The sequence below is a fragment of the Enhydra lutris genome, unplaced genomic scaffold, assembly GCF_002288905.1.
Source record: "Enhydra lutris kenyoni isolate GAN:26980312 unplaced genomic scaffold, ASM228890v2 scaffoldscaffold18, whole genome shotgun sequence".
In the NCBI taxonomy this organism is placed as follows: Eukaryota; Metazoa; Chordata; class Mammalia; order Carnivora; family Mustelidae; genus Enhydra; species Enhydra lutris.
Genome location: NW_019154102.1, coordinates 31598370 through 31613600, shown reverse-complemented (window position 1 = coordinate 31613600; position 15231 = coordinate 31598370).

Below are 15231 nucleotides of genomic sequence, written 5' to 3'. Positions count from 1 at the left end.
TTGACTGTTTCCTTTGCTGTGCAGAAGCTTTTGATCTTGACGAAGTCCCAAAAATTCATTTTCGCTTTTGTTTCCTTTGCCTTTGGAGACATGTCTTGAAAGAAGTTGCTGTGGTCGATGTCGAAGATGTTACTGCCATGTTCTCCTCTAGGATTTTGATAGATTCCTGCCACACATTGAGGTCTTTTATCCTTTTCGAGTTTATCTTTGTATATGGTGTAAGAGAATGGTCAAGTTTCATTCTTTTATACATAGCTGTCCGATTTTCCCAGCACCATTTATTTAAGAAACTGTCTTTTTTCCACTGGATATTTTTTCCTGCTTTGTCAAAGATTATTTGACCATAGAGTTGTGGGTCCATATCTGGGCTCTCTACTCTGTTCCACTGGACTATGTGTCTGTTTTTATGCCTACCGTGCTGTCTTGCTGATCACTGCTTTGTAGTAAAGCTTGAAACCAGTCAACGTGATGCCCCCAGTTTTGTTTTCCTTTTTCAACATTTCCTTAGCAATTCCGGGTCTTTTCTGGTTCCATACAAATTTTAGGATTGTTTGTTCTAGCACTTTGAAAAATGTCGGTGGAATTTTGATTGGGATGGCACTGAAGATATAGATTGCTCTGGGCAGTATAGACATTTTAACAATGTTTATTCTTCTAATCCATAACAATGGGATGCTTTTCCATCTTTTTGTGTCTTCTTCAATTTCTTTCTTGAGTGTTCTGTAGTTCCTTGGAGAAAGGAGAACACTCTTACACTGTTGGTGGGAATCCAAGTTGGTACAGCCACTTTGAAAAACAGTGTTGAGATTCCTTAAGAAATTAAATATAGAGCTACCCTTTGACCCGGCAATTGTACTACTGGGTATTTACCCCAAAGACACAGATGTAGTGAAAAGAAGGGCCATATGTACCCCAATGTTCATAGCAGCAATGACCACAATCGCCAAACTGTGGAAAGAGTGGAGATACCCTTCAACACATGAATGGATAAAGAAGATATGGTCCATATATGCAATGGAGTATTATGCCTCCATCAGAAAGGAGGAATACCCAACTTTTGTATCAACATAGATGAAACTGAAGATTATGCTGAGTGAAAAAGTCAAGCAGAGAGAGTCAATTACCATATGGTTTCACTTACTTGTGGAGCATAAGGAATGACACGGAGGACACTGGGAGAAGGAGAAGAGAAGTGAGTTGGAGGATATCGGAGGGGGAGATGAACCATGAGAGATTGTGGACTCTGAGAAACAAACTGAGGGTTTTGGAGGGGGGGGGGTAGGAGGATGGGAGTGCTGGGTGCATAAACAATGTTGCATTAACAATGAATCTTGGAGCAATGAAAACAATAAAATTTTTTTTTAAAAGGAAAAGAAGTATTTAGAAGTTTACCATCTTTTATAATGCTTCAATATAAGTAAAAGAGTAACTTTCCTCAAATAATTAAAGAATACAACCATAATAATATTCTGATTTGAGTCAGGCATATTTTTTCCTGTCATATTTTGGTAACTTTTTCGTCTGATGCCCCTATTGGTCCTCCAGGTATTTGCTCTTTAAGCTTTTCAAAGCAGTCAGCTGTATGATAGAGAACTATAAGCCTGGCTTTAGTCTTCTCTGCATCACCCTCTAATAACTAGAGATTTTTTCATGTCTTTCACAGTTTTAAGGGAACAATGTGTTGACTAAGAATATTATGGCTTACAGGTTTTTCTGGTTTTGTTTTTGTCTTTGAATTCATGGATAAAGGTAAAAGACTTAAGAGTTCGAATATGGGAATGGTGAGGATTCTTAATTATAACATCCATGAGGCATACTCGGGGAAAATAAAACAAAGCAAACTTGCTGTTGAAATTCTAATATTGATGGCTGAGAAATGTATAGAGAAGCTGAATAAAAAGGACCTGGGATAAGCAATGAATTCAAATTCCAAATGTAATTAACAAATTTGGATGAATGGAATGTTTGAGTAGTAAATTTGTTAGTTTCCTTGTTTTTCTAGTGATTTTTAAATCTATTTTATACTGGTAATTAAGATTTTAGATACATTAATCTAAGTTACAATGGGAGAAATAAATAAAAAATATATAAATGAATTGATTGTTAGAAAAATGAAGGAGTAGTGGTAAGAAAAGTAATTGTTTCCTTTCTCATACTGCACTGAAGGGATAGGGACACATCTTTGCTTCTCCCTGTTCCCATATTCAGGTAAGGAAACTAACCAAGTTAATATCCAGGCAAATAGCAAGTGCAGTTTTACTATTAAAACTCAAGTCTTCCCTAATTTCCTGTTCATGTTCTAAAGTCCTCCAATCTCTGTTTTAGGAGTTTCCATATTAAATAGTTTATCCAATAAATCAATGTTTCCCATTCTCTACAGCATATTTTTGAGAGTCTATCACTGATTCATAATTATAATCAAGGTAAATTAAGTCAAACTAACTTGAATCATATGGTGTTTAATATGCTTGGAAAATTAAAATAATGACATTGAAACAATAACAATACAACAGCATAGAAAGTATTTGACTACATTTCTACTTACTGAAATGTTCAAAGTAAATGGATTGAGAAGTACATTATCATTACTTGAAGTGTATTGTCCCGAATTTATGTGGTGTATTTTCCATGTTCTCAAACAACTTTCATACTTATAATCTCCAAGTGAAATAGTAATTGTAGGCAGAAAAAACCTAGACTCTTTAGCTTCCTCACTCTGGTTTTAGACACTTGACATTTTTTTTTCCAAAATTAGGAAGCTGATAATCATCCTCTTGTTAATGAGTCTGATTAAGGTTGTGTTGACAAAGACTTATTGACAAAGAGGCCCTTCCTCAGGAGTCTAAATTATCTCACACTACGATAGGGAAAAAAAAGCAATCATAAGAATCCATTTATCTATTCCAACAATCAGTCAAACATTTTGCATCATATAGACAGAGCCAACTTCATCCTGATGTTAGGATCATTCTAACTAATTATGTATGCTAATATCCTTTATATCATTCTTCCCTGACTCTTGCTAATCTGATCTGGATATACTAACATTCATGGTGACCCTTCTGCTGCTAGTATTTAAATTGACAAGCAGAAGTTAAAATACTTTAAAAGAAAACTGTTTAAAGGAGGAATTAAACTCATTTTCTCGAAAATATTAGCTAATATGCTAAAAGAATTCTAATACAAAAAATGTTTCAAAGTCAACCAGAAAACTAGAGACATGAGATGAGGCTCATACAAACTATGTACTATTAGCCTATACCCAAAATAAATAAGTGAAAAGGATCTAAGAATATTTGTTTCTTCTCATCCAGGTATAGCCCATCTCTCCGCACATGTTAGATTCAAGTCGTTCAGTTCAGAAATGAAATACCACACTATTCTCAGCTTCTTCATATTTGTTGTTGCCCATTTCTCAGAATCTCCATGGCTTTTTACAAAGAATGTCTCCCTAGATCTTGAAACTAGAATTACAGAATGGCATGTCAATCCTGGTCTATCTTCTTAGCAAAGTGGCAGGGTTGATTCTACCTTTCCCTTTGCTCTCTTCAACTCCTTGCACCTTAAGCAATTTAAAAACTTAAAACTTAAGTTTTAAAACTTAAAACAATTAAGGGGGATAAGAGCCACCAGCTCCCCAATTTCCACTGAAAACAGCAATGTAAATATCTGAAAGGGATTTGGGCAGTATGAGAGAATGGCTGCTTCAGACACTGGGAAGTGTGGTGATACCTGGATGGCCAGCCGCTTGCATGGATGAGTTCATGGGAGGCTGGCATCCAGAGAGAAGAAAATAAAAGTCGCTTTTTATTATCAGGAGAAGGGGGCATTCTGAAAGGTTAATAATTACTAGTGGCCAGCGCCAGGCAAGGAATTTGTGCAATCAGGTGCAAAATAAAAATGCCAGAACCCCTTTTCAAAATGGGGGAAAAAAAAAAGGTACTTTCTTTCTTGACCTTTCCCGATGTTTTGTACTTGCTATTTAATTCTTGTACACCCTCAGGCACAGGGATATTTGTGCCAAGTGCAGACCCTCACAGGCACGCCAGGTCCCACCCTCTGGATAAGTGGGTGCTCAGAACATGCACTGACCCTATCTGCACTCTGTCCAAGAACCCACCTGTGCAGGGAGATGCTCCTGGTGTTGGGTAGAGCCAGGAAGCAGGCAGGTGAGAATAGACTGTCCCATTGGACTAAATTAAAGGATGAAATTATGAATAATTCCAAACCAACAGTCAGAAAGCATCAAACCTGGAGCATGGCCTTTCCTCTGTGACAATGGTCTCACTTGATGAAACCAACCCTGATGATGATACTTATTAGCAAATATGTAATTCCAAACAATGTACATTTTCTACTATTATAACTTAATTTATACTTGTTTGAACTTATTGTAGCAGTTTATACTTGTTTGATATTTTTGTTCTCATGAAACGGCCCATGTATCCATCCTTGACCATGGCTTATCCAACACTTAATTTGTCACAATTAAGTTCTGGAAATACTCTGGACATAATCTGCTTACAAACTCTATAGTTGAGTATATAAAGGTACAATATATATGCCGATAATGCTATTTAAATATTCTTATACAAACATATGCAAGCATATACATTAATGTATATTTTAATGTGTATATTTGTATCAATGGCATATATCCCTATAAAATATAGAGGCACACAAACACACAGATCCACATACTATGTAATTTTACCACATGCGTTTTGTATGTTTATTTCTACTGTGATACTCCCTTTAAATGTTTTATTATGTTTTTAAATACTATCTCTTTCGATATGCCAACTTTAAGGAAATAATGTTTTGCAGTGAAAATACTGCCTCAGAAACTTTTCTGTATAAATCAAACACCTTCCTTCCATGTTTTCCTTAGTATCTTATTTAAATGCCAACTCTCCCCCTCACCCTCAACTATGTCTCCCCCTCTTCCTCCTTTATGGTGAAGTTAAGATCTTCCTTGGTACTACATGTCTCTCCCAACACCCAAATCATGAATGAATCTTAAATAACAGAAGGGTTTTTTGCCCACTCTGAGTGGGTTCTGATAATAATTTTTCTGATAATAACTCCCCTCTATATCCAAACAGTAGCAAAATAGCCTTAGCACCTGAGGTCGAGTTCAAGAAAAAGTTGTTTAAGTGCATAAATCATTTCAGTATTCAGTATTTCAGTATTCACGGCGCTTAACCAGGCATCCTACTTTGCTTTCCTTCTTCTCATTTCTTGGAGTTAGTTCATTAAATAGAGCTCTAAAATCTATTGATCTAATTCTTGCAAGATACTTATGTTAGTCAATCAATTCAGAATGGACAGTCATTTATTAATTGATTAATTCATTTAGTGTTTTATTCTCTATCTCTACCATATGTCACTGGAATATTTTATGGAAATACATACTTCTCCTCCTATTATTTTATTCTTCTCTCATTCTGAAGACACACTGAGACATCTGCTTTAAATCTTCTTTTAGCCAAAATTTCTATCTCATTCCTGCCTTGATTTCCTTATCTCCTCCCAGCAACTTGCTTCTTGTTGCAAAGCTGCCAGACATAAATTTTCAGCTTCCTATTTGTTTACTTTAAATATGGAAAATTAATTGAAAATATCATTCTTACTACACTAATTGCCAACTAATTTAAGTTCATTTAACCCATGTGTAAAATGGCAAGAACATTTAAATGTGCAACCTGGCAGTTAAACAAGTCTTGTGGAGATTGATTATATATAGTCCTTCTTGAATGGCCTAGGACAGCACTTTATTTATTTATTTATTTATTTTTCATGGAACTTGGACCTAGCCACAACTTCTTATTTTAAGAGTATTCTGTTTCTGCTTATAAAATTTCTTAAAACTATAATAAGCCAAATGTGTAAGATCTCTCTTGTTATACCAATAATTTCTCTCCCCTGCCATATCCCCTATTACTTCCAGTTCCTTAGCAGGGAGTTTTAAAACATTTTATGTTCTTGTCTCCATTATTCATAACAGGACAAGACATACTACCTTATCCTTCAAACCTTGTTCTGAACTGTCACTAGATCTAGTCACAATTACAAACAAAATGAGTTCCAGATTTGCCCCTTCGCAGGATCCTCACTGTACTGAGTAGGTCAGACCCTCTTTATTTACCAGTTAGAATATTTTCTTAGACTTCTAACCTACGTTTGGGTTCCCCCTTTACCTTTGTAGGGCAACAGTCATTCAGGGCTGGGCAGTCAATCGCCTCTTCTAAGTCACTGCTCCTAAAGAATTTAAAGACGGTTCTCAGCATTGCCTTTCAGGGTCTCCACAGTGATCACACAAATACTCTATCATTCCTCTCCCCTTACCCCCACAATATTTTCCATGATTTCTGTTTGTTTGTTTGTTTGTTTTAATTCCTTAACAATCTTGACTGTTTGCCAGTGGATGCTCTCTAACACCCCCATACTTAGATAATTCTGCCCTTTAAGGAATTTGCTGATTACTGCATTTTACTAACCCTAGCAAGCACCAGGCACCATCAGCTGTTTTATACCAAACATCTCTCTTCTTTGAAGTAATTCTGCTCAGTGTTAGTTTTCGTTTTCTTAATGATCAACTGACACATAATGAAGATAAGATCTGTACTCCGAATTTTTGGACTCAAAAGTCTATGCTTTTAATGTTAATGGTTGCATTTAGATATGTCAAGGAAAACATTTACCTTTCTACCTTTTAAAGGCATTTGCATAGCTTTAATTTTAGGTATATTTCCTTTCAAATTTGTTCATCAGTGGCTTATTGGTTGGTTCTGGATGCTGTGGCTCATGTGGCCCTTATACATAGACGTCTCCTTCCAAACTTCTGGAGGATTTCCTGGATGATATCTGTCCTGGAGCCTGTTTCCTGTTTTTAACCATCACTTTCACCTAGAACATCATCTTCACTTAAGCACCTGCAATTATTCACATAACAATCAGTGGCATTTCTATGGATGCCAATATGTTGCCTACATCCTTGAAGATGTTTTTCTAGAAACAAATTCTCCAACATTGTCACTTTCTACTGCGATCTTTGCCTTAACTAGAGATCTGTAGTGATCAGATGATAAGCATACAAGGCATTAGCTCTTCCAGCATATAATGGTGGGTGAGGGTGGGGAAGAGGACAGCCCATCCCATTCCATCAGAGGAGAATTTTATCACTAGTGCTACCAGTATTTGATGATAATTAAACAACAAAAACAAGGCTGTTTTTAGTTAGTTTTATTATTGTTTTTAAATTCTTTGAAAAGGTATCTCTTCCTTGCCTCTTAACCAAGGTGAAACTTCACCTACCATCTTCCTCAGTAAGGCTGAGTCAGATTGACTATAATACTTGACTTGTTAAAAAAATATATATTTTAATCATTTTCTTTTCATCCTGGCAGTAAGGGAAGGACAGCCCAATCTATGGCACCGGACACTGGACAAATTAAATTGACAATTGTTTATTCATCATTTTCACAGTCTGGGGGAGAAGGACACTGAATGCTACAGAGGGACACATCAGGCTGTTGGAGGTGCCCCCCCACTCCACCATTTCCCATGGGAGGATGTAATTGACTAGTTTGGATGATTCCACAGGTTCACAGGAAACTGAAACCTGCTCCTTAGGAGTAATCAAGGACTGTACCTGGCCCCTTTAATAAAGAGCTTATTTGGCTGGAGACCTTATCCATGAGAGCAGAGCAGAGAAGGAAACTTCTGGTTAGAACATTCAAAGCCCTCTTGATTTTATCAGATAAAAACTGAGCTTTAATTTTAGCATTTACATTGCAGTGAGGTATCAAATGTTTTCTGAAGCTTAAATCCTGGGGAAGCTGCATTCTAGTTAAATAATATTTGTGTAACAAGTAAAAGTTATATCTTCTATTAATGTTATTGTAATGGGAAGTTTATTAATTTATGGGAATTAACCAATTTTTATCAAAACAATGAATATTACAATCATGGTTTCATTTAATTGTTACCTAAAAAATAAGTATCATCTACTTGTAAATTTAAAAATCTTAACAGGAGGGGCGCCTGGGTGGCTCAGTTGGTTAAAGCCTCTGCCTTCCGCTCAGGTCACGATCCCAGGGTCCTGGAATCGGGCCCCGCATCGGGCTCTCTGCTCGTGCAGGGAATCTGCTTCCCCTCTCTCTCTCTGCCTGCCTCTCTGCCTACTTGTGGTCTCTGTCTGTCAAATAAATAAATAAAATCTTAAAAAAAAAAGATTAAAAAAAACTTAACAAGAAAAGAAACCAATCACTCTGAGTAATGTTGATGAACAGAGTGGTAATCAATATTGTGTAAAACAAGATCCCATTTCCCCTATGTGTTTACAAACAATTAGGCAATGACAGTAAAACAAAATACTTTAAACCAATGATGGCTATATAAGAGCTTTGAAAAAAAATTACTATGGGATGCTAAATAGAAACGACTAATTCTGCTTCATATGAGAACACAAATCCTTCAAAATGTTTAGGTTTATCTCCCCCAAGTATTGGGTAATACTGGAAACCTTATATTTACCTTCTTTGCTTTTGTGATTAAAGGCCAGTGAAGACTAAGGGTCCCCTTTTGCATGTATCATTTTTATCATTATTGCCTTATATCTCCTCTGATACTGAAATTTTTTAAATGCAAGGAGGGCATGTTTCACATTTCGACTCCCAATTCCTAACACGGTGACTGTGTTTTACACAATATTGATTACCACTCTGTTCTTATAATGTTATAAGTTATATTTATGCATGATGAATAAATATTTATTAAAAAATAAATGGATGAATGAACGGTTAAATCCAATTATTGTGCTGTTCCATTATTTTTTAAAGATGTATCTTAGAAAATGTTATCTTCATTTCAATATTCAGCAAACCAGATTTTATCATAACATAATATAAAGTATACAACACTATAATAACACAATAACACATGGAGAAAAGATAGTCTAAAGAAAGTCTAAAGACTGTCTATAAACCTCATCGGTTTTCTAACTCAGTCCATAGACTTTCAAGGAGGAATGCCAGAGTGGACTGGCTCAGTTATAATCTGAATATATTATTTTCAATTGGGACATAAATTTGTATGAAGACATAATGTCTTCTCTTTGTGAAATACTATATATCAGAGGGTATTTGGGGAGCTCTCATTTAGTGGATACCAAAGCAATTAAGTATGTCTAGAAGATTTTCCTCTTTTCTTCTCATTCTTCTTTCTTAAAATCTTGCTTCTTACATTCTGGTCTCATAAACTTAATACACCTCAACTACTGTCATTAAATAGTATGCATAACTACATACAAGTTATGATTTGATTTTCCACATATTTGGGTTTGTTTTGGCTGTCAATGAATTTCGGTAATTTTCCAATTTTATTTTGTTTTCAACTTATACAATGCAAAAGCAATTCATGCACATGCAGGCAAAAATCAAAAAATGATAAGTTGTATAAAACCAACATACCTCCCGACCTGATTCTCTTTTACCATCCCCATTGACAACTACTGGTAATGGTTTTTCATTTTGTTACTATAAAATCCTCGAATGTGACAGAAAAAGTTTCCATTGTTTTAAGCCGCCCACATTATGGTATATTGCTACAGCAGCTGAAACTAATACAGATTTTGGTACCGGGAAATAACATCTTTTTGCAAAAAATACATCAAATAGTATAAATGGTTTGGAAATTGAGTAATCAAAAGAGACACAGATTTGGGGCGCCTGGGTGTCTCAGTGAGTTAAGCCACTGCCTTCGGCTCAGGTCATGATCCCAGGGTCCTGGGATCGAGCCCCACATCAGGCTCTCTGCTCTGCAGGGAGCCTGCTTCCTCCTCTCTCTCTCTCTGCCTGCCTCTCTGCCTGCTTGTGATCTCTGTCTGTCAAATGGATAAATAAAAATCTTTAAAAAAAAAAAAGACACAGATTTTTGAAGTACATGTTATAAAGAGCCTAGATTACAATTGAAGAGACTGTTGATAGAAATAGGGACATTACATTTGATGTTAGTGAGGGAAGCGATGGAAATTAGGAGCATGCTATTGGAAACTGGAGGAATCCTTGTCATGACAGGGCAAGAACTTGGCTGCACTGTGTTCAGTTATGTGGAAAATAGAACTTGTAAGCAATGGGCAAGAAACTACAGGGCAGAATCACCTAGAGTTTGCAAAATTCGGGAAAGGATAGCAGATGAAGAATATCCCTAGAGGTGTAGAACCCATTTTCCTTGTTTGCAGTAATTCTACCCAGGGTGATCGCTGAGGAAATGGAGCCATTTTCTTCCTTTCCAGTTGAATTTGCCCAACAAAGAAAATTAGGGGCAATTAAATTAAAACATCCTGGAGACAGTATGCAAATAAAATAATCTGTTTCTATAAAAATACATTATATGTTTATTTAAAAATTTAAAAATTAAATAGAAAAATTAAAAAAATAAAAAAATAAAAATGAATGCCATTTCACACACACACACAAAAAAATAATAATCTGTTTCTGTGGAGGCAGAAAAGAAAGGACTAGACATTTTTATCTTCTTTCTCTGTCACATGAACCCGGAGAGAACATCAATAGCAATGGGACAGAAACTGTATTGGAAAGAAATATTTGACAACGAATAATAAAAAAAAAAGCAGACTTCCAATAACACATACATAAAAGTAAAAGATGGCTAAAAGGAGGAAGTAAAAAAAGTACCACTTCACAGGAAAGAAAACTCACAATAATATTACTGCCATGGAGCAAAATAAAAATTGTGGCCAAATATTTCAGCATGAATTATAAACAAAAGTGCAGGTAAAAATAATGCAATATATAAAATATTGAAGTTCCCAAAAGAGAAAAAGAAAATAATGGAAGAGGGCTAACATTTAAAGATATTGGTACTTCAAGACTCAGCTAAATTTTACCTCCTAAAGGATGGCATTCATGATTCCCTTGCTCCCAGGTTTTTAAAGATGCTTTCTCATCATTTGACACACATTTTCTTAATCAAGTATGAAGTTGTTTAATTACATATATATGTCTCTCTCATTAAGCTGCAAAATTATTCTGGGTAGGGGACTGTTTTTATTCCTTTTTTAAAAAAATATATTATTACTACTGTTGTTGCTCTCATTTTTGGATTCCTGGTGTCCAGGCACATGTAAGAATTTGGTACAACATCTGCTAAATAAATAATAGATTGGACATATGAATTAATTAAACTAAAATTTCAGAACAGTAATAAACTAGCTTAATATACTAGAGTAATTATTAACATCTGAAATAATGTATGTAAAAGGAAATAATAAAAGTGTTACAGAGTGGAAAATTAATATTCCTCTCCAATTCTGAGGTTCAGTTATCTCTATAAATGTAAATATTACCCTGCTATGTTGATAGCTTAGAAAAAACATTCTGGCAGTATTTGTGTAAAAATCCTAAAATTGTATCCAAGCAGCAGTAACCAGCATACTTGTTTACTGAAGTAGATGGTACTTAGAAACCTTCTAGGCCAAATCAGCAGCTTGGCAAACCAACCCTGGCTTGTTTGGAAGATAGGTGTTCTAAGGTCACCAAAATGTAAACCACCCACACAACACTCATCAATTTTGTGTTAAAAAAAAAAAAAATCATGAACCACTTGCAGACCAGTAATTTGTGCAGTTATTAAAGATTTTTTAGATTTCATTTTAACAAGTGATGTTATGTTATTTGCTCACTGAGTTTGAGTAACTCAAAAGTAATTAGAAAAAAAATAAACAATTAGATAAACATGAAAAATCAAGAAGTGGATTTTCAAAATGAGGCAGCCAAAATAACTGAGGACATCTTAAAATCAATATGAAAGGTCATTTGGAACTCCTAACATACAATCAGAGCTTATCATAATATGTCATTACTAACACTTAACTTTTTAATTTCCACCCCAGAACTGAGTTACAGTAGAAGAGATGTATTATCCCCCCTTAAAATATATCTGCATCTGTAATATTCCTGAAATAATTAAGTCATACAATTTAACCATGCCTTTCCGTTACTTTCTGCAAGCAATCATTTGTATATTTTAAAATAATAGCCAGCATAGGGAGCCTGGGTGGCTCAATGGGTTTAACATCTGACTCTTGGTTACAGCTCAGGTCCGGATCTCAGGGTTGTGGGATCCAGCCCCATGTGGGACTCTATGATCAGCATGGATCCTATTTGAGTCTATTTGAGATTTTTTTCCCTCCGTCTCCCCCTGCCCCTCCCCACCACACACACACACACATTCTCCCCTCCCCCCATCTCTCTCTTTCTCTCTCTAAAGTAAATAAATAAATAAAATCTAAAATAACAGCCAGCATGGTTTGGATTCTCATGTTTGAGCCATGTTCAACACCCTATCATATAATAAGAGATTTTCCAGAACATTGGACAAATGAGTCATCAGCACACAAACATGTGGAAAGATGCAAAGTATTTTTTACCTTAGCATAAGAGAAAACTGAATCGATTTTTTGATGGCATGCACCACTACTGATAAAGTCGGATGAATACAGAAAGTCAACTTCAGATTATATGTGCTCATTATGAGTCAGCTGTCCCTGACTAAGAAGGTTGATTTAACCATTTGAAGTGAATTACTTAGTATCTAAAAAGTCAATAATCAATTCCAAATCACCTAGAAATCCATCAGAAATCCATTTTTTTAAAGATTTTTTATTTATTTATTTAACAGACAGAAATCACAAGTAGGCAGAGAGGCAGGCAGAGAGGGGAGGGAAGCAGGCTCCCCGCCGAGCAGAGAGCCCGATGTGGGGCTCGATCCTAGGACCCTGGGATCACGACTGGAGCCGAAGGCAGAGGCTTTAACCCACTGAGCCACCCAGGCGCCCCCAGAAATCCATTTTTAATGAATGTTATAATATGGCCAAATTATTCAAAACTGAGAGACAGAGAGAGAATGAGAAAGAGAGAAAGAGAATGTGTGTATGTGTGCGTGTGTGCATGTGTGTGTGTGTGTGTGTGTGTATTGAGGAGGGTGTAGGCTGTCAAAATTTTGGCAGAACTTTCCCAGTATTCATTTCCCAATCAGAAAGTACTATTGAACAACAATTTTTATTTCGGGATGAAATCAATTAAACTTAATTTTGTTTTGAACATCTTTTTTTTATCTAAATTATGTGAGCTCCTCTGAGAAAATCACTCTATAAATTTTGGTTTATATATTCAGATTACAGTATCTCTTCATCTGCTATTTATTCATTTTTATGTCCATAGCTTAAATGCTCCTAAGCATAAGCTCTCAGGTCTTACTTAATATTCGGGACTCCTTCCTTTGTATTCCTTTCCTAAAAATACATATATAGGGCTGCCTGAGTGGCTCAGTCAGTTAAGCACCCAACTCTTGGTTTTGGCTCAAGTCATGATCTCTGGGTGATGAGACTGAGCCCCATGTTGGGCTTCATGCCCAATGTAGAGTCTGCTTGAAATTCTCTCCCTCTGCTCCTCCCCCCATTCACACACTCTCTCTCAAATAAATAAATAGATATTTTAAAAAATACAAATAAAAATAGGTAGGCAGGTAGACAGGTCGGTAGAGAAATTAATCAAATTTGTCCCAAAAAATGATAGTCTTATCATCTCAGTTTCTATTTGGTCATTTCCTTATATCTCCATATGAATATATCTCTTGATCTAATTAATTGTTCTAGCTATTTTATCTTTTCTGAATTAATTTGGCTTATTACCACCCTGCTATTTGCTAAATATGCAAGTAGAAAATATTGAAAAGCACAAGCATTTTCTCTGCAGTCAGAGTTCACTGTGGAGTGGAGGAAGCAATCACAAGTCCAGATAAAGTGTTTTTCATCTTTCTTCATTTTGAAATGTTATTCTTGTTTTCCTAGCCCTAATCTCTTCTGTCTACTCCTGATTGTCCATCTCCACATTTAACATATTTTCTTCCTACCCCAAAACTTTATTCCACTGGCAGTCTATACCACTGAATGGCAAATCATATGCTGCTGTTTGCTGATGTTTTCACATTAACATAACTGAGCTATTTCACCTTCTCATCTTCATTACCCTAGTCAGTCATCTGGCACCAAGTTAATATTTAGAGATTCCTTCTCCAACTTGAATGTAAGGGCAGAGGTCGTGCCTTATTATATCTCCTTATAATTTCTAACAGATGACAGAACATGAAACATACGACAACTGTTCAGAAATGAACTTCCACAGAATGCAACAATTTTAATCTAATAAGTAAATAAAGGAATGAGCAAACAATAGATGAATACTACAGACCTCTGCTACTCAAAAAGTGGTCCATGGACTTTAACCAGGGCCTAGTTCAGAGTTATTGACTCTTAATCTACATTTGAACAAAATCCTCTAGTGATTTTGTCTATCACAGTTTAAGAAATACTTTAAGAAGCCATGCTGTGATGAATGGATTCATTTAATCCACTACCAACAAGTCATGCAGGTGTTCCAGATAAGTAATGATTTCCTTAAGATGGGATACAGTTGGTTAGAGAGGAGGAAGTAGAGGAGGGGAAGGAGAGGGGGAAAAGAAGAAGTCCAGCTGTCCCAAAGGTTTCTCTCTTTATTAAGCTGAGTTGGGTTCATCTCCAAAAGAGTCAGACAAGGAGAATCAATCAAGAAGTTTTTCAGTCTACTTAGTCTTAGAATGACCATCACTTGTATCCTTGATCTCTTAATTATTAATATTACTGAAATGAATTATTATTGAAATGAAACATGGAGAAATGTCATGTATTTTTCTTTTCTTTTTTTCAATTTTTCTTTCCAGATTACAAATACTTTATTTTGTTATTATTATTTATTTTTTGGATGGAAGGGCATTTGTTTAATTCTTTTTTTTTTTTTTTGATGTAGTGTTCCGTGATTCATTGTTTGCGTGTAACACCCAGTGCTCTATGCAATCCATGCCCTCCTTAATACCCATCCTCCCACCTCCTCCCTTCTAAAACTCTCCATTTGTTTTCCAAAGTCTATAGTCTGTCATGGTTTATCTCCCACTCCGATTTCTCCTCCATTTTTCCCTTCTCCTAATGTCCTCCATGATATTCCTTATGTTCCACAAATAGGTGAAACCATATAATAATTGACTTTCTCTGTCTGACTTATTTCACTTAGCATAATCTCCTCCAGTCCCATCCCAGTTGATTAAAAGTTGGGTATTCATCCTTTCTGATGGCTGAGTAATATTCCGGTGTATATATGGACCACATCTTCT